The following is a 27,777-nucleotide window of genomic DNA, read 5'->3' as shown; positions in this document are numbered from 1 at the left end:
ATTATCTCGGGCAACATGTCCGACCCATTGCCACTTGAGCCTTGCTATACGTTCTGCGACATCAGTAATCTTGGTTCTTTCACACAAAATAGCCTCGACAAAATAGCCCGCAAACAAAATAGCCCCGACAAAATAGATCGCACACAAAATAGCCCCGGTCAAAACAGTCCCGGCTAAAATATCCTCTTATAAACAATTACATAATTACATAATTATTTATCATACAAGGTGTCCAAAAACTTTTTTTTAATTTAAGTTATTTGACAAAAAGGAAGAATGTATTTAATTTATTTAATTTAAATTGCATTTTACTGTTGCCGGAAAACAGAAAAAAATGTTTATATCATAAATTAACATTGATTTTCGCTAACTTAAATGTTCAAACTTCCAAGAGGCAGGAAAGACAGGACTCGAGTTCTCTGAAAAGACAATTTTTATTTAATGTGGTTAAGATAAACATCTGAATAGAGGATAATTACCATTTCCGAAAAAATGTATTTTTAAGGAATTATTTCATGATGAATTCTGAAGGGAGCTTTTTTTCGGGGCTATTTTGTCGGGGCTATTTTGTCGGCGGGCTATTATTCCGCGGCTATTTTGTCTGCAGGCTATTTTGTCGGAGCTATTTTGTGTGCGGGATATTATGTCGGGGCTATTTTGTCGGAGCTTTTTTGACGGGGCTATTTTGACGGGGTACCCGCCAAACCCCATTTCAGGACAAACTAGTTTGTCCTAGGCCAAACTAGTTTGTCCTAAGCGCGTTAGGATCAACTAGTATGGCCTCGGCCAAACTAGTTCGTCCTATCGCGCGTAGGCCAAACTAGTGTATCCTGATATAAATACACACACTTCAGGCCAAACTAGTTTGGTCTAGGTCAAACTAGTTTATCCTGATATAAAGACGCACACTTCAGGGCCAAACTAGTTTATCCTGGAGTGTACGTTTTTATATCAGGATAAACTAGTTCAGCCTAGTCTAAACAAATTAGTAAAAGTAATTGATTACAGAATGGTTGCTGATTTAAACGTAAATTTAGAAGACACTATTGAGAGTTGTAAGACTTTTAAGTATTTAGGGTAAATGATAAACCGAGATGTCACTTGTATGAAAGAAATAGAAATGAAAATAGTACGGGAAAAACAAGCCACGAAAGCACTCCATGGAGTGATATGGAAGAACACTCAAAGAAAATAAAAAAGGATTTTTCAGGCCCTAGTGCTGAATATTACCCTACAAGAGCGGAAGAATGGCCAGTGATAACAATAATACGAAATAAAATACGAATAGTTGAATTGGAGTTTATGAGAAGGTGTCTACACCAGGTAGGATATAGTAAGAACAGAGGAAATATGAAACAGAATAGAAGTAGAATACTCAATTACAAAAAAGCTGTGGTAGTAAAAGTAGAGCCCTGAAATGGTACGGGCATGTACAAAGAATGCCGGAGCACAAGTGGCCGAAAATATTATGAGGAAGATGGAGGGGAAGACCTCTTGTGAGATAGAAAACTTACATAGCAAATGCTATGGTAGATAGAGACCTCAGAGATGGCGACTGGGAGAATAGAGTGCTATGGAAGACGAAAACGGCAAACCCATAATGGGAAAATGCCAAGAAGAAGAAACTAAAACAGATACTTTGTTCTTGGAAAAATAATAATTTTCATTAAAATTATAATTATTCGTAACAAACAATAATAATAACATTAGCATGTATCAATATATTCATTCAATGTATCATATATGATATATTGATGTATAATTTTTTTACCATCACTGCTTTTTTTGGGAATTCCCCGCAGGTAAAAGTCCTTACATGTTCGCTAAATTACTTTGGACTCGGATAAATTGGTTTAGTTAGACTATGCCGTACTAGTTTATCCTGAAGTGTGGGTCTTTATTATATCAGGATAAACTAGTTTGGCCTTAAGTGTGTGTATTTATATAGGGATATACTAGTTTGGCCTAGAACTAAACTAGAATGTAGCGGAAGAAACCTACGTTGAGTTGAAACAGAGTGCAGAAGGAGTAGGGCTAGCAATAAATACAAATAAAACAAAACTACTCATACAAACCAGATCAAATAGACCGGCGCAACAACAATTTATTGACGATATAGAACATGTGAATAGATTCACGTACCTACCTAGGAATGGATCTGGTCGAAAGCAATGAAGAAGAACCGGAGATAAATAGAAGGCTTGTGCTGGCAAATAAAGCCTATTTCGCAATGGGCCACATATTCAAATCGCGAGACGTACACCGGAAAACAAAACTCCGGGTCTATAAAACAATAATCAGGCCCATAGTAAGTTATGGCTGTGAAACATGGGTGGTGACACAGAAATCTGCCAATGCATTAGATGTGTTTGAAAGACAAATATTACGTAGGATACTGGGACCAATAAGTGAAAATAACAACTGGCGAATTAGGTAAAATAGAGAAATATACGAGCAATATAGCGAACCAACTTTACTCTAGCACAATACACTAAACTGCAGAGATTACGGTGGGCAGGGCACGTGGTCCACATGCATGAGAATAGAATCCCCAGAAAATTGCTAAATGCAAGAATGCAGGAAAAAAGACCTATTGGAAGACCTAAAAAGAGATGGGAAGACGAAGTCGATGAGGATGCCAGGAACTTCCTGGGAACGCGTTCATGGAAAAGAACAGCGGTAAATCGAAATGATTGGAGAAGCTTGTTGAAGGAGGCCAAGGCTCGATTTGGGCTGTAGTGCCATTGGATGGAGGGAAATTAGTTTGGCCTAGGACAAACTAGTTTGACCTACGCGCGATAGTGTGTCCTAAGCGCGTTAGGATAAACTAGTATGGCCTAGGCAAAACTAGTTTGTCCTAGTCCTGAAATCGGGTTTGGCCGGTAACATATATGTATACGTGGTGTAGAATGTATATACGTGGTGTGTATATATTACATAATATGACGATTACAACTCTTTCAACCCTTTGAATCTTTGTATCTCAAAAACGGTGGTTCTTAGAAAAATAAGTATTAAGACATTTTTTATAGATAGTTATCTAGTCTACATTTTTTGTTAGAACTAATTTTATGATTTTCGCCGTTTCGCTGAAAATTGCTAAAAAACCATATTTGGTGACCTTTGTCCCCGCGTAATTTTTTTTTGTCTAATGCACCACGAATGAAGGCACTACTAATGAACTCTTTAGGTCAGCTGTTAACTAGGTCAGGATAGCCTTGATGATTTCCAATCTCCTATAGGAGTGGCACAAGAAGAAGAAGAATTTTTTTTGCTCGGGTCGGATTTATGAGGACTTTTCAGATTTTATTTATGGTGGTATTTTGAACAATCCTGCCAATTTTCAGCTGATCTGGTCTAATTAATAGACCGGTCTAGTTAGACTCAAAAATAGGAGTGAGGTTACAATAATTACCATCAAGTTGAAAATTGGCAGGATTATTCAAAATACCATCATAAATGAAATCTAAAAAGGCCTCATAAATCCGACCCGAGCTAAAAAATTTACGCGGGGTCAAAGGTCACCAAATATGTTTTTTAGCGATTTTCAGCGAAACGGTAAGTTTTATCATAAAATTAGTTTTAATAAAAAATGTAAATTAGATAATTATCTATAAACAATATTTTAATACTTTTTTCGTAAGAGCCATCGTTTTTGAGATACAACGATTCAAAGAGTTGAAAGAGTTCTAATCGTCACATTTATGTATTAGTACACCACGTATATACATCACTGAAGCTGTAATACAAGTAAACAATACTCTATCGGTCAACCTAACTTATAATACACATAATAATATAAGATATTATAAGATAATGTTTCTACTATACAGCTTGCGGTCTACCGAGGGGTGCAATGTATAAGCTGTATTATATTACAGTGCCAACAAAAAAATCGTTACAAAGTGAATATAACGCGACAGTAATAAGAATTGTTATTTCAATTTTACTGCTTATTCCCAACAAAAATAGTAAATTGATATGACAAAGTATTAACTTATAATAATTCTTCTTTCTTATGCGTCTTATTCAATTTGTAAAGATGTGTTTTGTCGGAATAAACACGTTCTATAGGTACGTCGGCTAATCTAATCAACCTACCTATTCTTTTCTCAGAAGGGTTTGAACATAATAATGAAAGCCAACTTTCTAGGCAAAACGTTTATTGCTAAGTACTAATAAACATTTCAATATACAATAAACTTTATGCAAATTTAGTTTGTTTATTATTATGCAAATTACACCAATATCTTCCTGGGTGGCGAAATCCTTCAGGTAGATGTCACCCTCGAGGCATGATACAATCACTGAAGATATGACATGGAGTCGGTGGGCGGAGCCTACGTAGCTACGTCACTCTGTGAGTAGAACAGCGTGATTAAATTCAGTGTGGTCGTATAGTAAACGGTGTTTATTTTTTTAAGGTGGATTTTACTTATAATTTGTTAAACTTTTATTAAAAATGAGGTGTGCCGTATTTGGTTGTAATGTGGACAATCAATCACAAGGTTTCGATACGAATATCAAGTTTTTTAGTTTCCCAAAAGACAAAAAAATTGCGATGTGTGAAAACAATTATGTAAACGTAAACGTGCAGACAATTTTAACGTTAACAACGCTCGTATCAGTTCAACACATTGTAACAGCGACGATTATGAACGCAATCTGAAACACGAGCTTCTTGGATATTCTCCAAAAACTTTTCAATGCCTTAAAAAAAACTATTCCATCCCAAAATTTAGCCAAAGCGGGAAAAGGCAAAGTGGATTCTGGTAGAGAGCAACTAACTATTTTTAATGGGAAATAAGCCACAATTTTACTAAAAAATGATTTTATAAACGTTTTGACGTCCAAAACGGATGCCGTTGTGAAAATACAAAAAATATTAATGAAATAAACAAAAATGTTATTGCTTAGTAAAAAATTATTCTAATAATTTATTTAATCTGACTCATTTATATCGGCAATTCAGACATATAATATACATTTTAAAGTAGAAGACTTTAAAATGATATTGCCAATTGTTCATTCGATTACATGAAATCGACCCCAACTCAAGAATATCCGCCACAAAAAAAATCATAGCATGTGATCTGTCTTTAAAAATACAACTACATGCAACGGTGACAGTAAAATTCTCGCGTTAGAGATTCCATAGTAAATCACGAGGGAAACCCAGGAAAAAACCTCCCGACATCGTCAGTATTAGGTCTTACTTTAGTTTACTCTCAAAACTAATACCAGATTCTAATATAATACTTACGATAATAATAGTAAGACCTAATACTTACGATGTCATGATAGTATTACAAGGCTTTTTCCTGGTTTTCCCTCGTGATTTACTATGGAATCTCTAATGCAAGAATTTTACTGTCGCCGTTGCATGTGGTGATGTGGTTGTATTTTTGAAGAAAGATCACATGCTATGATTTTTTTTGTGAAGGATATTCTTGAGTTGGGGTTGATTTCATGTAATCGAATGAACAATTGGCAATATCGTTTTAAAGTCTTCTACTTTAAAATGTATAATATATTATATCTGAATTGCCGATATAAATGAGTCAGATTAAATAAATTATTAGATGAATTTTTTACTAAGCAACAACATTTTTGTTTAATTTATTAATATTTTTTGTATTTTGAGAACGGCATCCGATTTGGACGTTGAAACGTTAATAAAATCATTTTTTTTGGAAAATTGTGGCTTATTTTCCATTAAAAATAGTTAATTATAAAAATGCCACAAGAAAATAGCTTCAGAACAACAGTAGAGAGCAACGCTGTGTATTATACAGTATAATATATACCTAATGAGACGTATCTTGCCTAATAATAAAAAATCATGTTTGTAATTGATTTTTATTATTAGATTATGTTCTCAACAATTATATTTAATCATACTAAACAAAACAGCACTGCTCGAAAATTTCGCAACTGATATTAAAAGCTAAAATCCTCAAATCATAATGGCAATGCATTCGAAATGTAAAGGATCTACTCACAACGTGACGTCATGCGTGACCTGAACGAAATTAGGAACGCTGCGTGTCGTATCTTGCATTATTGTATCATGCCCTCGAGGTATTAATTAGTCTTAAGTACTACTCCGGAGTGAATATACGTGTTAAACCTAATTTTACTTAAATGTGCTGAAGTTTAAAAAAACTAATTCAACTCCACAAGAAGATATTTCCAACGGAATTAGCTTTGTTCTGTCTATGTATGGAGCGTCTAAAAAAACTACGTGCTTAGATAAGTTTCGATATGCATGCTTCTTTAAAAATACTCCAAATAAAAAACAAGTGCAATTATCTTGTCTTCCTCCAAACTCAGCGGCTGCTCATCAACATCTTTTTCGAGTATACATATTACCAAGTTCAAGAAGTGTGGCTTGGTTATCAGCTAGATCCAAAAGACTGGGGATGGAAATTAGTAGACAGTTCATTAGAACCAATTCAAACTTCACTCCCACCTGCGGCGGAAAAACTCCTGAATACAATTTTTTGCAACTGTAAAAAGGGATGCAGCGCTAAATGTGGTTGCAAAAAAGTTGGACTGTTTTATTCGGTAGCATGCACTAATTGTCAAAACCGGTCATGCTCCAATGTTGAATCACCAACAATTGAGGATGCATTTGATTCTATCGAGGAGCCATGCAGTGTGTCATTATTGGGGCAATTTACTTGCACCCAGGATGAACAAGAAGAAGAAGAATAAGAACAAGAAGAAGAACAAGAAGAACTAGAAGGTGAAGAAGAAGAAGAAGAAGAACAAGGAGAAGAGGAAGCAGAAGTATTAGAAAATTTTGAACCAGTTGGATGAATTTCCCTTTTTTTAATTTATACCGCTTTTTATAACTTTTATCATTTTTAACCCTTGCCAGTATCAATTGTTCAATAGCTTCAAATTAAACAGAATCATAACAGATCCGTGGAATAGGCCTACTGGGGTAACCACGTTAAAAAACGCGGCTAAGTGCACTACCTCAAAGGTAGTGCGGAAACGTGTGCGCATATTATGACGATTACAACTTTGTGAATCGTTGTATCTCAAAAACAGTGGCTCTTAGAAAAAAATAATAATAAGACATTTTTTATAGATAATTATCTAATCTACATTTTTTGTTAGAACTAATTTTATGATAAAACTTACCGTTTCGCTGAAAATCGCTAAAAACTGTATTTGGTGACCTTTGACCCCGCGTAATTTTTTTAGCTCGGGTCGGATTTATGAGGACTTTTTAGATTTTATTTATGATGGTATTTTTAACAATCCTGCCATTTTTCAGCTTGATGGTAATTTTTGTATCCTCGGATGTGTAAGTTGACCGGAGTAAATGTTGCTGGTGTATTCTTTTGTATGACTAACGATAAAATTGCTATAATCGTGATTCTCGTTGAATCAACGGGAGATGTTCAGAGATGGTTTACCTTTCACCTTTTTAAATGCCAATTTTAAATTCCAGTTGATCGTTGTTGGTGCACCCATCACATTAATAATAAACAAAAGTTAAAAAGAATTGTTCAATGGCAAACTGCATTTGGTAAACAAATAATTTTAATTGGTAAGTTTTCTTATTATAATAATTAAATGCAAATTAATGTTTGTGGAATTTAAGTATTTAATTAAACGTACGGTTATTCTTATAATAGGTAGGTACTGAAATTTTGATATTTCGATTAATATCGCAGGATAATTACGCAGAGAATTTGATTCATGAAAAATATACAGTGCTAGTCAAAAGTCCGTAGCTCCCCTCATATCTTTTGAACGGTTATACCTATAATAGTGAAATTTGGAGGAAGGAAATAAACGGACATAAGCTTCTTAACTAGTCATGACAGGTGACGTAATTATGAAAGACGACTTTACAGCGCCACTGTGATAGATAATTTTAAATGGGACCTTATGGCAAGTGATACATCGTTTGAAAGGTATTGAAAATACCTATTTAGTCATACTAATTATGTTTGAGTTTAAGCTAATTTTGAAATAAATGAAATAAATATAAAATTGTAGTTTCGCATTTAATCAATAAAAATTCAAAATTCCGCATATAATTACTTGTCAAAAAGGTTGAGGTTGACGTAAAAACTACTAGAGAATTGAAAAACGTCAAATTTTTAGACAAAAAAAACATATGCGGACATTTGAATTTTTATTAATTAAATGTGAAACTACAATATTATGTTTATTTAATTTATTCACCAAAATCAAAATCAACTAAAACCCAAAAAAAATAGTATGACTGAATAGGTATTTTGAATACCTTTCAAACGAGGTATTGTAGCGTGCAAACCCGCTACCTTGTAGAATTTATTTTAATAAGACCCACTCTGCATTTAGAGGTCCTCTCGGGTAGCTGTTGATTTTCATTTTTCGCAAATATTTATTAGTCGGTCCATTTATATTCTTTTCGTGCACCCTGTATATACATTTTCAATTCTATAATGAAATTAGTGATGCCTGATTTAAATTAGAAAAGATATTTCCATCATCTCGAATAATATTTATTGAGAAAATATTATTGTCATTTTCATTTTAAACAGTTTAATTATATTTCCAGTTTTCGTTCTTTCTAAATATTTTATTTCGCAGCAAAATTATTTATCAAGCCATTAATTTTTTGTAATTTTAAAACGTTCAACTTTGTCAATTTCAAGGAGAGTGTCTTTTTCGTTATCAGCTAATACTGACCTTCAATTAATTTCTTTTACCTTCATAAATTCCATGCTGGTGTCTTTCTGGCTGATTTTGATAATCGTCGCCAAGTAGGTAGCATCGAACAACTGCAGACCTAATTGGCACCCAGGAGAAGGGCGTGGCCCGAGCTTTACATCATCTGTTTTGGCCCTGACAACAGAATGTTCCCCAGAAAGTAAATGACATCGCATATGGTAAATAGCAGTTCTTCAAGACTGTCACCCATGGGTTCGACGAACAGTTAGACAGCTGCGTAGGCAATCACCGAACCACCAGTACATCAAACTACCACCTGACGCCTCCCGAAGAAGATCTGGAGCTGTAGATAACCTAGGACAGCACCGGAAGAAGCCTTCAAACCACAAGCTAAGTCTTTAATTGAATCTTATATTTGCCTGTCAGCAGAGACAGTTTATTTTATATAAAGTAGCTTCACAATGACTATAATGTAAATCCTAAATTATAACCAATGAAATGAGAAAATTAAACATACCGAAATTCATTCCTTTTTACTGATAGTGTACCATATGCCAGGAGAATGCAGAGGAGTAGAATACAAGAACCCACATAAAGTCTCATGCTCGCCGTGTTGGTGTTGGTGATGTTATGTCGAATTTGTTTCTTGGTCCAATGTTGGCATTTTGAGATGAATTCGATATATCATTGTCAATATGAACACGACAGTATCACTTGCCATAAGGTCCCATTTAAACTTATCGGTCACATTGGCTCTGTAACGTCATCTGTCACTATTATCTCACCTGTCATAACTAGTTAAGAAGCTTACTTCCGTTTATTTCCTCCCTCCAAATTTCACTATTATAGGCAGGGCCGCGTTTAGGTCAATTGACGCCCTAGGCAATTCTCTAGTAGCCGCCCTTCAAGCATGTACCATTTTTGCGAACAAAAATTGCAAGCAGATTTTTTTATTTAAATAGGAATACATATATATATATATATATATATATATATATATATATATATATATATATATATATATATATATATATATATATATATATATATATAAGAAATATAAAATCTTTCCGAAAGTCCCTTTTTAAAAAATATTTATTTAACACAAGAAAGTAGTCTTTACAGTTTGAAAGCAAAATCTGAACTAAACAATTATAATTCTAAACTAAGAAATGAAAATGTAATATTTTGATAACTATGAACGTATGATGTCTTCGTCAGCGTTTCTCTGGTTCAGGGACTTACTCTTCTCACGGTCATTACCGTGTTCTAGCTGATGTTGCGGAATGTGGGTCGTTAACTCCTCTTCCCCAAGAGTGAAGCCATGCGAGGGAGTTCTATGCCGGGGTTAGGACTTTCTTCTTTTTCCTCTATGGGATCGTTTCTCTTTGTTTTTGCTATTTTCCTTTTGAGTAAAATAATAAGTGTTGTAATTATTCCAATGTACAACAGAATTGTCCAAATACTTGGAATGTGGTACAGAGCCGTATTTTGAAATATTGGTTTTATTTCGTGATTTGGAATATCTTTAAGTTTTAGCGAATTTAGTTTTATTTCCATTGGTGCTATTTTAATTATATCGAAATTTAATTGTGGTGAGTTTATCATCATTGGTTGCCCTGATGTGACGTCTTGAAAGGTTAATTCTTGATTTTGGAAAATAATTTTACAAGGTGCATTCTCTATCAGATAAATGCCGTTCAGAATTTTTATTTGCGTTTCTTCTGCACATTTAATGATTAGTTTTTCTTCTTTAGGAAAGACAGCTAAATATTGGTTGATTTCTGGAATAATTTCGATATGGTTTCCTGGAATTTTCGCTTTTAGGTATTGGCAGTCTGTAGAGTTGCCAAAAAATAAAATTTGGTCTTCACATGAGTGCTCGTGATTAATTTGCAGATAACCAGGACATTGGAAGATCTTACTATGTGTGCAGATGTCATTTAGAGGAAATATAATTTTTTTATTTTTTAATAAATATCTTGAGTTTGGTAACATGATGACAAATTCTGACTTACTTTTTGTGGGAATTGGCAATAAATGATAAAGATCAAAATTGGATTCATAGTCAATAGGGATTGAAAGAAAATATTGTATTTGATTCTTTTCTATTTTGCAAGTTATTTGTAAAATAGCTTCGAAATCTAAAATGTTTTCATATTTTACTTCAAATGGTAGCTGTGCTTTGTAATGTGACGAAATTTTTTGGAGTTCGTTAAATAATTCGTTTGATTTTATTATGCTAGGATGTAATGTTTTCAATTTGCAAAATGTAATCGAATTCTGGACATTTTCCATTGTATCGAGTATTAAGTTGTATGTTATTATAATTTCATTAAACATGTCTTTCAAATAATTGACATTTTCAAGATTTGTTTGGAAATCTACTATATCTTTTATTGCTAAAATTTTGGATTTTAAATTAATTTCATTTTCTTGAATATTTTGAATTGTTTCATTAAAGTTACTGATAATTTCATGGCTTAGCGAATATTGATTATTGATTTGGCTTTGCAAGTTTGCTTCGTTTGTCTTTAAGTGTTCTAGTATTGAGTTAATTTTTTCGCCGTCTTCAGCATCTAAATTTCCTGTTATAGCTTTAATAATTGAACCGAAACCGTTGATAATACCTCTTTTATTTTTTTGTAACTTGGTATGTATGTTTAGGTTTTCAAATTTTTCCTCAATATTATCTTTGACGTACTCTACTAAATTAACATAATTTTTTGTTTCATTATTGAAAAATTTACAATTAGAAAGATTATTTTTTAGGTGATCATATTGCATATTTAAGTTATCATACTCTTCTAAAAGTGGATTTAAGTTATAGTAATGGACAAAAGTGTGGCTAGATTTTTGAAGTTTGGCAGGTCCCAATTTGATTGGTAATATGCCTAGATTATGGGTAACATCTTTTATTTGGATTGCTGCGCATCCGATTGCGAGGTACCTGAAAATTTGTAAGGTTTTCTTTTAGGTCGTTTAACATTAGAAAAATGAATATTTTCGGCAGTATTTTTATGTCTAGTTTTTATTTTCGCGGTTTTTCTTTCTTTATTAATTTTACTTATTTCTTCAGCTTGGTATTTATTTTTTGTTTTACTTTGATATTGCTTATTACGAACAAATACTTTAGTAGGGATTGTTTCGGGCAATTCTTCTCGATTTTCGTTAGCTTTAGAGATTACTTTTTCTTTTACGTTTTGCAAGGATTTATTGATATTAGAATAAAGTATTTTCATTTTTTCTTTATGGTTTGAAATATAATTATTTAAAATTTGTTGCTCGATATTGATATCAAAAGGAGAATTACTATCTATATGTCCCGTAATCAACTCATGTGGTTTCATTTTTGTTACTGAATGGATGCTGTTATTATAAGTTAGTAAAGCGTAATTTATTTTTTGTTCAATATGGTCATTTTTGTACTCTTTTTGATTATTTAGTAGTCTAATATGTTCGATTATGGTTGAATGGAATCTCTCAGCAATTCCATTAGATTCTGGATGTTGAGAGCTTATAAAATGTACTTTTACTTTATGTAGCTCTAAAAGTTCTTTGACAACTGAATTTTTTAATTCGGTCCCATTATCAGATATTATTTGCTCTGGTATGCAGTGATGAGTAAAATATCGAATTAATGCATTTGCTACTTCGATACCTTGAGCTGAATTTATTTTATATAATTGACCATATTTAGAAAAAGAATCTATTATAGTTAAAAATTTTGTTTTTTCTAATGTGACTGAATCTAGGTGAACAATTTGGAAGGGTCTAGTTGCAGTAGGTGTTATATTAAATAAGGGTTTGATAGGTCTCCTATCGTATTTTGTTAATTGGCAAATTTCACAATCGTTTATATAAGTTTGGATAGATGCTCTTTGATTCGGCCAATAATATAAGGCTTTTATTCTATTTTCTGTTTCATCTACTCCTCTGTGGTTCTGTTTTCCTTCGTGATAATTTTTTATTATTTCTTCAATTTCGTTTGGTGGGATATCGATTAACTTCTTGGTGCATTTAATAAGGTTTATTTGCGAATTTTTGAAATATTTTTGTACAACGTTACTAAAAGTTTCGTATATAGGATCTTCGAAGTACAGATGATATTTAACTTTAGGTATTATATAGTCTTTTACAAATTTAACTATGTCACGTTCAGTGTCATTTTTTGAAAATTGTACGAGAGTTCTTTGTTTTTTATCGTAAAGTTTTATAATAGATGGTTCTGCTGGTTCGTAATTAACTTGAGAAATGATAATTTGATTCATTCCAGTGTTTACTGATCTTTCTGATATGGGTATACCTGTGATGGGATTTTCTTCATTTGTGTGGATTGTAGCACCGTCATTTTCATTGATATCTTCTTCATTTTGGCCATTTATTGTTTCGTCAGGTTCAACAATCAAAGACTCTGAGTCGACGTTATGTGGGGTACCTAATAAAGTTTCATCAAAATTTTCTACATAATCTAAGAAGTCTTGATTTGTTTCAGGTTCTATGTCATGAGTTTCGTTTGCGTTTAATCGTATTCTTGATAGACAATCGCTATTTGTGTTTAGAGCACCTTTTTTATATACAATCTCATAATCATATTCTTCGAGTTTTAATCTCCAGCGAACTAATTTTGAGCTGGGATCTTTTAATGAAAATAGCCATTGAAGAGGCTTGTGATCTGTCACGAGAGTCACGCGACGTCCAAAAATATAGGGTCGGAAATACTTAACTGCCCAGACTATAGCTAGGAGTTCTTTTTCAATGGTAGAGTAGTTTATTTCTGAATCATTCAGTGTTCTACTCGCGTAGGCAATTGGGAGATCAGAACCAATTTTTCCTTGACTTAAAACTGCACCTATTGCATAGTTACTTGCATCTGTTGTCAGATTAAATGGTTTAGTAAAATCAGGATATTGCAGAATTGGTTCATTTGTAAGAAGATCTTTACAGATATTAAAACACTGTACATAGTCTTCGTCTTTAATATTTATTTCATTATCTTTTTTTAGTCGCAATGTTAAGGGTTTTGTAATTTTTGAAAAATCTTTAATAAATTTTCGATAATATCCTAATAATCCGAGGAAGCCTTTTAACTGTTTGGTAGTAGCAGGTATTGGGAAATTTTTAATAGCCTTTATTTTATCCGGATTGGGCTTTACTCCTTCTGGAGTGACAATATGACCTAAGTAAGCCACTTATTTCTTTAAAAATTCGGATTTGTCCAACTGTATTTTAAAGTTAGATTCACGTAGTCTCTGAAATACTTCTCTTAAATTTGTAATATGTTCTTGCAGGCTAGTGCTAAATATAATAATATCATCTAGGTAGACAAGGCATTTTTCGTTTTGTATGCCTCTTAGTATGTTATCCATTACTCTCTGGAATGTAGCTGGGGCATTTCTAAGTCCAAATGGCATTCTAAGAAACTCATAGTGACCATTTTCGGTGTTAAAAGCGGTTTTTGGGATATCTTCTTCTGCCATTTCTATTTGATGGAACCCAGAAGCCAAGTCTAGCGTGGTAAAGTACTGACAACGCCCTAATTTGTCTAAGAGGTCAGTGATATTTGGAAGGGGGTATCTATCTCCTAAAGTAATAGCATTTAAACGTCGATAATCGACTACAACACGAAATTTACGTTTATTGGAGGCATCAAGTTTTTTGGGGACAACCCAGATAGGCGAGGACCAGGCAGAATTGCTATGTCGGATAATATTTTGATCTAACATGCCCTGAATTTGATTTTGGACTTCTTTACGATATATTTCCGGATATCTATATGATTTAGAATATACTGGAATCTCATTAGAAGTTTTTATACTATGCTTAATTTTATTGGTGAAAGACAATTGGTTGCCCTCAATATGAAAAATGTCCGAAAATTCTCTTATCAGCTTTAAAATTGAATTCCGCTCTTCGGTATTCATATGTTCCGTGCGGATTTTAGAAATATCAAATTTGAATTTTTCGGCATAAATAGAATTAAGATTAGGATGATTTATTTGTTCGTATTCATCGAACTTTTCAACTTCTATTGGTGAAGTTAAATCAACTTTAAAATGTGACTCTGATGAGTTAGTAATAGTGCATAAAGCTTCTTTATTAACAACTTTAGTAAGACATTGGGGAATTTCTAATTTCCCTATTTTTGTATAAGGTACGATAACGTCACCATTTTCTATATTTTTTATATTTAATTTAATTACTTGTTCGGAACGTGGAGACACTACTATACAATTCGTGCTCCCAGCGCTCGGACTATAATAGTTAATTTTAATTGAAGAACAAGGTGTTCTTAATAAATTATTTACTAAATCGATATTTGCTTGTAATAGTTTTAAATTATCTAATCCTAATAAGCAATCAAAATGATCATGAAACTTAAAAATATGATAAGTTAATTTTATTGGCTTTTTATGCCTAAATATAGAGGAAGAAGGAATTACGGTACAGAAATTTTCCTTAGTAGTTCCAAGAGCAGTGGAAATTTGAAATGGTTTTTTAAATATTGAATTTTTAAAATATTTTTCACCTATTTTTGGTGTAATAAAAGATTTAGTGCTCCCAGTATCTATAAGGACCTTTAAATTATGCTCAGGGAAAATTATGTACGGCAATTCACATTCTTTGTTAGTTAAGTTTAATAATTCTACATGCTCTGGTTTTCTTCCGAGGCTATCTCTTCTAAAAAAGGTTCTTGGGATGAACTTTCAGGACAGTCTGTATTATCTATGTTATGCAGTTCTTCCGGAATAATATTTTGGCTTGCGAAATTATTGGGGTTACGGAAACGAGTCCTATTTTGGAAGTTTTGTGATGGTCTGAAAGTATTATTGGTTGTGATAGTCATTGGAGTAGGGTTTGAGAATTTTCTGTTTGGATTTGGCTGGAATACATTGGAGTTTCGATTAAAATTCCTACTTGTACTAGGATTATTTTGGAAATAATTATTTTGATTATTTTGTCTCATATTTTGAGGATTCGGTTGGGGATTCGGAGGATCCATAGTATATCTCTGTATTGGAAATTGATTCCTTGGTTGATATTGAGTTTGGGGTTGATATTGAATTTGGGGTTGATAATTATTTTGTTGGTTTTGTCGGAAATTGGATTTTGGTCTAGACGAATAATTGTTATTTTGATAAGATTTGTGATTTTTGCTTTGAGAAGAATTATTTTGGTCGAGGTATATCTGAAAATCATTTGTGAGGATGCCTAACGCAGAATTTAAATCTGGAGGATTCTTTGTACGCATTAAGGTACCAAGAGGTTCTTTTAACCCACGTAACAAAACTCTTAATGCTAAATTTCGGAAGAAGCTACCAAGAATATTAATTTCAGCAGCATGTTCAGTTTTTGAGGTCAAGACAGATATTTGAAGATTTAATAATTTTTGTATTCGGTTATAAAAATCAAATGGGGATTCATTATTGCCTTGTTTCAAATCTGAAATTTCTATGTTTAAAGTATAAATATCTCTTTTGTCTGAATAAGAATTAATTAAAGCATTTTTTAAATCTTGCCAAGTTCTAAGATTACAAGAAGAAATATTAACTGCGGCTTCGCCTTTTATTTTTGCAATTATGCTTGACATCAAATATTCATTTTGAAAATCATTCACATCTGTAGCATTATAAAATTTGGTTACAAGTTTTTCGGAAATTTCTAAAAATCTAGGAAGTAACGTATGATTTCCTTCAAAATCTGGAATCATATCTAAGTATTCTTTCTTTAGTTGAGGAACTTGTGGAACAGCCATTTTAAATTTATTATTTAATTCTAATATTTTCGAAAAACTTATATTATTTTTATTAAAAGGTAAATTAGCTAAATTATTTAAATTTGAGTCAGAATCTGTATCTGAGTTACTACTGTCTGAATAATCAGAATCTAGTGTTAAATTAGGCTCTCTATATGACATTAAACACTTACAGTAATGTAGCGATCTTGTCCATGGAACTGCTTCGGAACTGGGTCGAGACACTCACAATATTCGCTTGAAAGTCTCTCCGGTACGAATCTTCTCGTCAGGTTACTCAATTCGCCCAACTGGAATTCACTTCACGAAAACTGTTCGAATAGTCAAAAAATCGTAAAAACGAACCGAGAGTTATATTCGCTAACGCCCGTTTGACTATCCTACTGACTGCGCCAGAAATATAAAATCTTTCCGAAAGTCCCTTTTTAAAAAATATTTATTTAACACAAGAAAGTAGTCTTTACAGTTTGAAAGCAAAATCTGAACTAAACAATTATAATTCTAAACTAAGAAATGAAAATGTAATATTTTGATAACTATGAACGTATGATGTCTTCGTCAGCGTTTCTCTGGTTCAGGGACTTACTCTTCTCACGGTCATTACCGTGTTCTAGCTGATGTTGCGGAATGTGGGTCGTTAACTTATATATATATATATATTCATAAACATTATCTTACTTAATCTAAAGTAATTAGGGAATTAAAACTTGAGAATGGCATTGTCAGGTTGGGCGTAGATTTACGTTCCTGCTATGTCTAGGTCTCGAATGTTGTTTTTTGATTGGAATGTGTCTGAAGATATTCAACCTCTCATCTTCACCGATGAGCCCATAGAGGTTGAAGAGGGCGAAACACATTTCTAAGAGCTGGTGTTTGGATCTTCGATTCTATTCAAAAAATTTTTCCCAGCCCGAAGTAGTGGATGTGTGAATTGTTCGTAAGGGGATTTTTCCGCATTCTCTATTTCATTTGTTTGTTTTCGTACGAGTGGTCGTCCAAACCAGTACCTGTGGATCTTTTGATCACTGAGTGTGTTTCAAAGATCTACATCTTTTTGTTTTTTCATAAACATTATCTTACTTAATCTAAAGTAATTAGGGAATTAAAACTTGAGAATGGCATTGTCAGGTGGCGTAGATTTACGTTCCTGCTATGTCTAGGTCTCGAATGTTGTTTTTTGATTGGAATGTGTCTGAAGATATTCAACCTCTCATCTTCACCGATGAGCCCATAGAGGTTGAAGAGGGCGAAACACATTTCTAAGAGCTGGTGTTTGGATCTTCGATTCTATTCAAAAAATTTTTCCCAGCCCGAAGTAGTGGATGTGTGAATTGTTCGTAAGGGGATTTTTCCGCATTCTCTATTTCATTTGATATATATATATATATATATATATATATATATATATATATATATATATATATATATATATATATATATATATATATATATATATATATATATATAATGTCGTCATAATTTATCGCCCATGTTACGTCACTTTCTATGGGCAAAATCGACAAATTGTTAAGAAGTTCTTGTGTCATACTTGATCGGAAATTTTTTTCTCTGATTCTGGCCTTGTTTTAGAACTAGAGCCTTTAGCCACGTAATTGTATAACTTATCACTAACTCAGGTGTAATGTGTAGTGTGTGTGTTGAGTAAGTGTCTTGTTACTTTGCAAAGTCTCTTTTGTTCCGAATGACCCAAATGATGTAAAAAAATGTCCGAAGTGAATTTTTTTTGTAAATTTGTTTAAAAAAAATTGTTTAAACAATTTTTCGATTACGGTACCACCTAACACCCTGTGGATTCGTTATAAGGTTCTTCTTTATGAGTAAGTTTGTGCAAAAGAATCGAACTGGAATAATTTACCTAACGGGGGCGACGATACAGTCTGGACTATAAATATCACGATTTGAACATAATATACAGTAACATTTAATTTCTAGAATCGGTTGTTTGTGTGAATCAACTTTTACTAAATGGTATTGGGAAGAAAATACTTTAACTAGTTGGAGTCTACTTTTACTAGTAAATATTGAATAAAAATCTTCATTTAATATTTATAATCCACTTTTACTAAAACCAGCCGTTTGAGTCGACTCGAACTCAGTGGCGTAGCTGAAGATTGGGGGGCCTCCCCGCGACAATTTTTGTGGGGCCCCTTATTATAAACATAACGACAGCTAATAACAGTATAATTACTTAAAATATGTGTAAGTGACAATATTTGGCATTTCTTTAATAAGTCTTCATCAGTTAGTGTTAATAGATTTTTTGGGAATAGACATGAACACCTATTATAAGTACATATATCTTAATCCGACAAACCTATTAGTAAGTCGTTGCAATATTATATCTAAATTTACATTGAAAACAATAACTTCAAACTTTTTTTTGATACAAATTATTTTTATGTCATACCAGTTTAATATTGTGTATTTATTATTTAGTTACGAACCACATAATGGTATACTTTATGCCGCGCGGGTATAAAGAAATTATTGCAGTAGGAAACAACAAAAATTAAACATTTCATTTAATCCAGTATTATTTTCTGCCATTAATTGTTGAAATTTAGCGTAGGTATTCCTTGTCGTACGTTTCTTTGGATTTCTTCGGTAACCGATTCTCAGTCGCTTTTTTTGGCTTTTTTAACTATTTCTTCAGAAATACCGAATGTCTCTTGCATTCTGACTTTTTTGACAATGTCACATAGAAAAACTGTGTTTACGTTAATAACAAATTGCTAACCAACATCACTTTAATTGATGTTGGTTAAATTAAAACAAATTAAAACTTTAATTGATGCAATGAACCGGTATGACAAAGTTTTGTATGCACCACGTGCATCATTAGTTGTTTATAAACTCTAGGGCCTCTGGCCCGAGTGTTTATAAGCTTGTCGCCCTAAGGGTATAAACATCTATTTAATGCACTTGATACATAAATAACTATTTCGTCCCAACTGAGCTCATCGTAAAATTTTTTTATACGTTTTATCCGTTTATTTTTAAATTTCGCTATAACACCCCACTAGTGAAGGGAGACCGTAAATTGTGATGTTTGAGATTGCAAAAGTTTTGATGTTAGATTAATAAAGTTAAGTAGTATTTTAGATTTAACAGTAATGTTAACGACACATTCAAAATTATTCATATGCTCTAATAATGCTTTAGCTTTTAATTTTTGATCGTGTTGTAGATGGCAATGAAATTTTCATTAAAGATTTCATTACTTATCGGAAAGCTCGAAACAAAGCCATAACAGCATCATGTCTGGATGACCACCGGGTTTCACAAAACCTTTTAAGTGTTTTCAAATACGATGAATCCAAAGTCGTGGTAGTAGGTACATAGTATGTACATCCCATCTTTTAATACTTACACTAAAAAAAACATAATCTCTTAATTATATCCTAAAAAAACTAACTCATGTAGACCAGCAACGGCATCATTCAACACTAGGTTCAGATCATGGGATGCACAATGAACATAGGAAGCTATTTTTTCAATGTCAGTTATGCGCCTTTGTAGGCCTGGATATACACCACTCTAACGCTTGCCTCATCATACCCCTTTCCTCTGCAGTTCTGTATGGAAAGGTGCTTTGATTGTATAAATTATAAAATTTCATTTACAAGACCCTCTGCATTCTGGTCTAACATGCGAATAATTCCCAAAAAATTTTCAACAACTTCTGCTTTGGAAGGTAAAGTATTTTCATCGCAAGTTATTTTTACATACCAGAAAATTAAACTAAGCCGATCGTGTTTTGAAATATCTTGAGTGGTATCAATAATTATTATTGTTGAATAAAAACAACTTTTTTTAATTAAATTAATCAATTTGTTTTCAGTTTCTTGAGCCAGCAAATTTATAACGTCGTTTTGTATTTGGGAACTCAAGTAATTTGTTTTTAAGTTATTGTTTTTATCGTTTAATTTAGCTATAACACGATAAATTCAGCTAGTTAAAGAACCACCGACAAAAATTACCTTTTTGGGACTCACTTTCATTTAAACTACCAACATATCCAGGAAACGCTGAATTGCACCCGGAAAGAGTAAGAGTTACGTCAATTACCCGCTTCATTACTTCCTCCCAAGTTTTAGAAGGAAGAATTTTGATGCTTATTAGGAAAATATATTTTGGTCCCGAATTTAAATAAAGTAGAAGTATTTAGCTTGAAGGCTTTAAGGGGCCCCTCCTAACGTCGGGGCTCCCCCGCCTTGCGAGCCCTGCAGGCCTGTCAGCTACGCCACTGCTCGAACTAGGAAAAGTCAACTCAAACTGGATAATCAACTTGAACTGTAACAGATATATCATATCCTACTGAAAAACTTATAGAGAACACCTTATACAGTGCTAGTCAAAAGTCTTTACCCCCCCTCGTATCTTTTGAACGGTTATACCTATAATCAGGGCTGCTTTATCCATTCGGCAATATAGGCAGTTGCCTAGGGCGGCAAATTATGAGAGGGCGGCAAAAATACTATACAAAAAATATTTTTTATATAAAAATTGAAAAAATACTAAAATAGAGAAATTAATTTTTTAATATGATTTAAATTCCTCATAATCGCTAATCTGTGTATGTTATTCGTGCATATTATTACACACGTAAATTATACAAAAATATACAGCCATAGAATTCCTACCATGTAACTAATATAATATGTAATCTGTTGGTCAAAGCTCAGCCGACAAAAATATATTATATTTCAAAACACCAAATATCTTCACACATATTACTCACGCTTTGTTTATTTTATTCAAATGTTTGTAAATTTTGTATCAGCAGTTCCCAGCGAAAATGTTCAATTTGCAGTAAAATGGTTCAAGGTTCTGAAACTACTTTCTTGCGACGGCCCGTCTTAAGTATTAATCCCATATAAGCAATATTTCAAATAAACAGTGGATATAAGCAGAGCCGTGCGGTACATCTTTTTTTCAATATGATGCAAGTCTTCGAAATGCCGCCCCGAAAATATTATTGAAACTTACTTTTTATTTTTATTAAATGCAACTGCACAAAATAAACGAAAACTTGTATTTTAAAAACAAAATATACTTTAAATTAAATGAAACATGTATTAACATTAAATAACATTTACAAAAATTACAATTTTACCCTTCTGACTTTAATTTTGGCAAACTCATCAATCAGATTGGTGTAGTCTAAAGTAGCAGTTAGTGATTACTATTGAAATGAGTGCTAATTTTTTTAGTTTGTCTTATAGTTTTTAATAATTTTTAATTTTGAAAAATTCTTTCCCCACTAGCTACCGAGACAGGGATGTTAATAAAATTCTTAGTGATACAACTACATTTGGGTATAAAGAAATTAGGTAATTTTGGCACAAATAGTTCAAAACCTCTAAAGGTTTCATGGGGTATGGTCTCATTTGGGATATATCATTCGATTCTTCTAGACGATCATTTGCCTCTATATCCGATTCTTTTGCTGTTGAAAGTGTTGAATGAAGAATCATACAATATTTTTCTACTGTTTTATCATCTATTTCCCTCAATTTGAAAATATCAAAAATTTATTTATTTATGAATTTCTAGAAGCGAAAATCGATCAATCAAAGAATTAATGGCAATATCTAAAATATAGATGAAAAAATTTATTTTAAATTTATATTCCTCTGCTAAGAGGCCATCCACAGATTTTTCGTAATCAAATTGACGCTTTTTTCTTCTGGTTATATAACTTATCGAGATTTTTTGCAATTTCATTAGCAAAAATTTTCGTTTGGTCATAGCCAATTTTTCATTTTTAACTTTTCATTTTTAACTTTTCATTTTTTCGATAGTTTCTGACAACATTTTTACACAATCAATCTGACAAATTCATAGTTGGTTACATGTTGCCACATCTTCGAGACTGAATTTATATGTAATAAAATATCATGCCAAAGAACTACACCGCATATTTTATAATTTTTAATATTTTTTGCTTATTCTCGTGCTTTGACTTTAGTTTCTGAATCTTTGTTGACTTCTTATATTATTTCGAATAAGGCATCATGTACATATTTCACAAAATTGAAATCTTAAAGGTTTCAATGCATCTATTCGACTTGACCATCTAGTATCACACCCGGTTTTAGAGTTAGTTGTGAAACATGTTTTTTCAGAACTTCCTAACGCTTTATAGAACCAGAAAAAAGTGTACGTCGACTTTGCAAAGTAACAAGACACTTACTCAACACACACACTACACATTACACCTGAGTTAGTGATAAGTTATACAATTACGTGGCTAAAGGCTCTAGTTCTAAAACAAGGCCAGAATCAGAGAAAAAAAATTTCCGATCAAGTATGACACAAGAACTTCTTAACAATTTGTCGATTTTGCCCATAGAAAGTGACGTAACATATACATATATATATATATATATATATATATATATATATATATATATATATATATATATATATATATAATGTCGTCATAATTTATCGCCCATGTTACGTCACTTTCTATGGGCAAAATCGACAAATTGTTAAGAAGTTCTTGTGTCATACTTGATCGGAAATTTTTTTTCTCTGATTCTGGCCTTGTTTTAGAACTAGAGCCTTTAGCCACGTAATTGTATAACTTATCACTAACTCAGGTGTAATGTGTAGTGTGTGTGTTGAGTAAGTGTCTTGTTACTTTGCAAAGTCGACGTACACTTTTTTCTGGTTCTATAAAGCGTTAGGAAGTTCTGAAAAAACATGTTTCACAACTAACTCTAAAACCGGGTGTGATACTAGATGGTCAAGTCGAATAGATGCATTGAAACCTTTAAGATTTCAATTTTGTGAAATATGTACATGATGCCTTATTCGAAATAATATAAGAAGTCAACAAAGATTCAGAAACTAAAGTCAAAGCACGAGAATAAGCAAAAAATATTAAAAATTATAAAATATGCGGTGTAGTTCTTTGGCATGATATTTTATTACATATAAATTCAGTCTCGAAGATGTGGCAACATGTAACCAACTATGAATTTGTCAGATTGATTGTGTAAAAATGTTGTCAGAAACTATCGAAAAAATGAAAAGTTAAAAATGAAAAGTTAAAAATGAAAAATTGGCTATGACCAAACGAAAATTTTTGCTAATGAAATTGCAAAAAATCTCGATAAGTTATATAACCAGAAGAAAAAAGCGTCAATTTGATTACGAAAAATCTGTGGATGGCCTCTTAGCAGAGGAATATAAATTTAAAATAAATTTTTTCATCTATATTTTAGATATTGCCATTAATTCTTTGATTGATCGATTTTCGCTTCTAGAAATTCATAAATAAATAAATTTTTGATATTTTTAAATTGAGGGAAATAGATGATAAAACAGTAGAAAAATATTGTATGATTCTTCATTCAACACTTTCAACAGCAAAAGAATCGGATATAGAGGCAAATGATCGTCTAGAAGAATCGAATGATATATCCCAAATGAGACCATACCCCATGAAACCTTTAGAGGTTTTGAACTATTTGTGCCAAAATTACCTAATTTCTTTATACCCAAATGTAGTTGTATCACTAAGAATTTTATTAACATCCCTGTCTCGGTAGCTAGTGGGGAAAGAATTTTTCAAAATTAAAAATTATTAAAAACTATAAGACAAACTAAAAAAATTAGCACTCATTTCAATAGTAATCACTAACTGCTACTTTAGACTACACCAATCTGATTGATGAGTTTGCCAAAATTAAAGTCAGAAGGGTAAAATTGTAATTTTTGTAAATGTTATTTAATGTTAATACATGTTTCATTTAATTTAAAGTATGTTTTGTTTTTAAAATACAAGTTTTCGTTTATTTTGTGCAGTTGCATTTAATAAAAATAAAAAGTAAGTTTCAATAATATTTTCGGGGCGGCATTTCGAAGACTTGCATCATATTGAAAAAAAGATGTACCGCACGGCTCTGCTTATATCCACTGTTTATTTGAAATATTGCTTATATGGGATTAATACTTAAGACGGGCCGTCGCAAGAAAGTAGTTTCAGAACCTTGAACCATTTTACTGCAAATTGAACATTTTCGCTGGGGACTGCTGATACAAAATTTACAAACATTTGAATAAAATAAACAAAGCGTGAGTAATATGTGTGAAGATATTTGGTGTTTTGAAATATAATATATTTTTGTCGGCTGAGCTTTGACCAACAGATTACATATTATATTAGTTACATGGTAGGAATTCTATGGCTGTATATTTTTGTATAATTTACGTGTGTAATAATATGCACGAATAACATACACAGATTAGCGATTATGAGGAATTTAAATCATATTAAAAAATTAATTTCTCTATTTTAGTATTTTTTCAATTTTTATATAAAAAATATTTTTTGTATAGTATTTTTGCCGCCCTCTCATAATTTGCCGCCCTAGGCAACTGCCTATATTGCCGAATGGATAAAGCAGCCCTGATTATAGGTATAACCGTTCAAAAGATACGAGGGGGGGTAAAGACTTTTGACTAGCACTGTATAAGGTGTTCTCTATAAGTTTTTCAGTAGGATATGATATATCTGTTACAGTTCAAGTTGATTATCCAGTTTGAGTTGACTTTTCCTAGTTCGAGCAGTGGCGTAGCTGACAGGCCTGCAGGGCTCGCAAGGCGGGGGAGCCCCGACGTTAGGAGGGGCCCCTTAAAGCCTTCAAGCTAAATACTTCTACTTTATTTAAATTCGGGACCAAAATATATTTTCCTAATAAGCATCAAAATTCTTCCTTCTAAAACTTGGGAGGAAGTAATGAAGCGGGTAATTGACGTAACTCTTACTCTTTCCGGGTGCAATTCAGCGTTTCCTGGATATGTTGGTAGTTTAAATGAAAGTGAGTCCCAAAAAGGTAATTTTTGTCGGTGGTTCTTTAACTAGCTGAATTTATCGTGTTATAGCTAAATTAAACGATAAAAACAATAACTTAAAAACAAATTACTTGAGTTCCCAAATACAAAACGACGTTATAAATTTGCTGGCTCAAGAAACTGAAAACAAATTGATTAATTTAATTAAAAAAAGTTGTTTTTATTCAACAATAATAATTATTGATACCACTCAAGATATTTCAAAACACGATCGGCTTAGTTTAATTTTCTGGTATGTAAAAATAACTTGCGATGAAAATACTTTACCTTCCAAAGCAGAAGTTGTTGAAAATTTTTTGGGAATTATTCGCATGTTAGACCAGAATGCAGAGGGTCTTGTAAATGAAATTTTATAATTTATACAATCAAAGCACCTTTCCATACAGAACTGCAGAGGAAAGGGGTATGATGAGGCAAGCGTTAGAGTGGTGTATATCCAGGCCTACAAAGGCGCATAACTGACATTGAAAAAATAGCTTCCTATGTTCATTGTGCATCCCATGATCTGAACCTAGTGTTGAATGATGCCGTTGCTGGTCTACATGAGTTAGTTTTTTTAGGATATAATTAAGAGATTATGTTTTTTTTAGTGTAAGTATTAAAAGATGGGATGTACATACTATGTACCTACTACCACGACTTTGGATTCATCGTATTTGAAAACACTTAAAAGGTTTTGTGAAACCCGGTGGTCATCCAGACATGATGCTGTTATGGCTTTGTTTCGAGCTTTCCGATAAGTAATGAAATCTTTAATGAAAATTTCATTGCCATCTACAACACGATCAAAAATTAAAAGCTAAAGCATTATTAGAGCATATGAATAATTTTGAATGTGTCGTTAACATTACTGTTAAATCTAAAATACTACTTAACTTTATTAATCTAACATCAAAACTTTTGCAATCTCAAACATCACAATTTACGGTCTCCCTTCACTAGTGGGGTGTTATAGCGAAATTTAAAAATAAACGGATAAAACGTATAAAAAAATTTTACGATGAGCTCAGTTGGGACGAAATAGTTATTTATGTATCAAGTGCATTAAATAGATGTTTATACCCTTAGGGCGACAAGCTTATAAACACTCGGGCCAGAGGCCCTAGAGTTTATAAACAACTAATGATGCACGTGGTGCATACAAAACTTTGTCATACCGGTTCATTGCATCAATTAAAGTTTTAATTTGTTTTAATTTAACCAACATCAATTAAAGTGATGTTGGTTAGCAATTTGTTATTAACGTAAACACAGTTTTTCTATGTGACATTGTCAAAAAAGTCAGAATGCAAGAGACATTCGGTATTTCTGAAGAAATAGTTAAAAAAGCCAAAAAAAGCGACTGAGAATCGGTTACCGAAGAAATCCAAAGAAACGTACGACAAGGAATACCTACGCTAAATTTCAACAATTAATGGCAGAAAATAATACTGGATTAAATGAAATGTTTAATTTTTGTTGTTTCCTACTGCAATAATTTCTTTATACCCGCGCGGCATAAAGTATACCATTATGTGGTTCGTAACTAAATAATAAATACACAATATTAAACTGGTATGACATAAAAATAATTTGTATCAAAAAAAAGTTTGAAGTTATTGTTTTCAATGTAAATTTAGATATAATATTGCAACGACTTACTAATAGGTTTGTCGGATTAAGATATATGTACTTATAATAGGTGTTCATGTCTATTCCCAAAAAATCTATTAACACTAACTGATGAAGACTTATTAAAGAAATGCCAAATATTGTCACTTACACATATTTTAAGTAATTATACTGTTATTAGCTGTCGTTATGTTTATAATAAGGGGCCCCACAAAAATTGTCGCGGGGAGGCCCCCCAATCTTCAGCTACGCCACTGAGTTCGAGTCGACTCAAACGGCTGGTTTTAGTAAAAGTGGATTATAAATATTAAATGAAGATTTTTATTCAATATTTACTAGTAAAAGTAGACTCCAACTAGTTAAAGTATTTTCTTCCCAATACCATTTAGTAAAAGTTGATTCACACAAACAACCGATTCTAGAAATTAAATGTTACTGTATATTATGTTCAAATCGTGATATTTATAGTCCAGACTGTATCGTCGCCCCCGTTAGGTAAATTATTCCAGTTCGATTCTTTTGCACAAACTTACTCATAAAGAAGAACCTTATAACGAATCCACAGGGTGTTAGGTGGTACCGTAATCGAAAAATTGTTTAAACAATTTTTTTTAAACAAATTTACAAAAAAAATTCACTTCGGACATTTTTTTACATCATTTGGGTCATTCGGAACAAAAGAGATCTTCTGTGATTTTTCTGTAAAATTTATTGTTCTCGAGTTATACGCGATTTAAAATTTGAAAAATACGAAAATGACCATTTTCAAGGCTTAATAACTCAGTTAAAAATTATTATTATGAAAGTCGGAAAGTCACCAAATCAAATATTAACGACCCCCC

The 27,777-nt window shown here is 32.4% G+C and overlaps 1 protein-coding gene across 5 annotated transcripts in view; it reads left to right on the top strand.

The window, feature by feature from the left end:
• Positions 1–27,777, top strand: part of LOC114328846 (uronyl 2-sulfotransferase-like) — a 113,377-nt gene that overhangs the window by 7,433 nt on the left and 78,167 nt on the right. For 3 of the 5 annotated variants that reach the window (XM_028277803.1, XM_028277801.2, XM_050645848.1), the window contains exon 2: positions 7,466–7,564. The gene's annotated coding sequence lies outside the window, so the exon portion shown is untranslated. Of the gene's footprint in view, positions 1–7,288; positions 7,565–27,777 lie in introns of those variants that run through there. The other 2 variants (XM_028277802.1, XM_028277800.2) reach the window with 2 other exon arrangements.

Source organism: Diabrotica virgifera, chromosome 3 (genome assembly GCF_917563875.1).
Source record: "Diabrotica virgifera virgifera chromosome 3, PGI_DIABVI_V3a".
In the NCBI taxonomy this organism is placed as follows: domain Eukaryota; kingdom Metazoa; phylum Arthropoda; class Insecta; order Coleoptera; family Chrysomelidae; genus Diabrotica; species Diabrotica virgifera.
The sequence above is the reverse complement of the archived record's forward strand: the minus strand, read 5'-3'. Positions and strand labels throughout refer to the sequence as shown.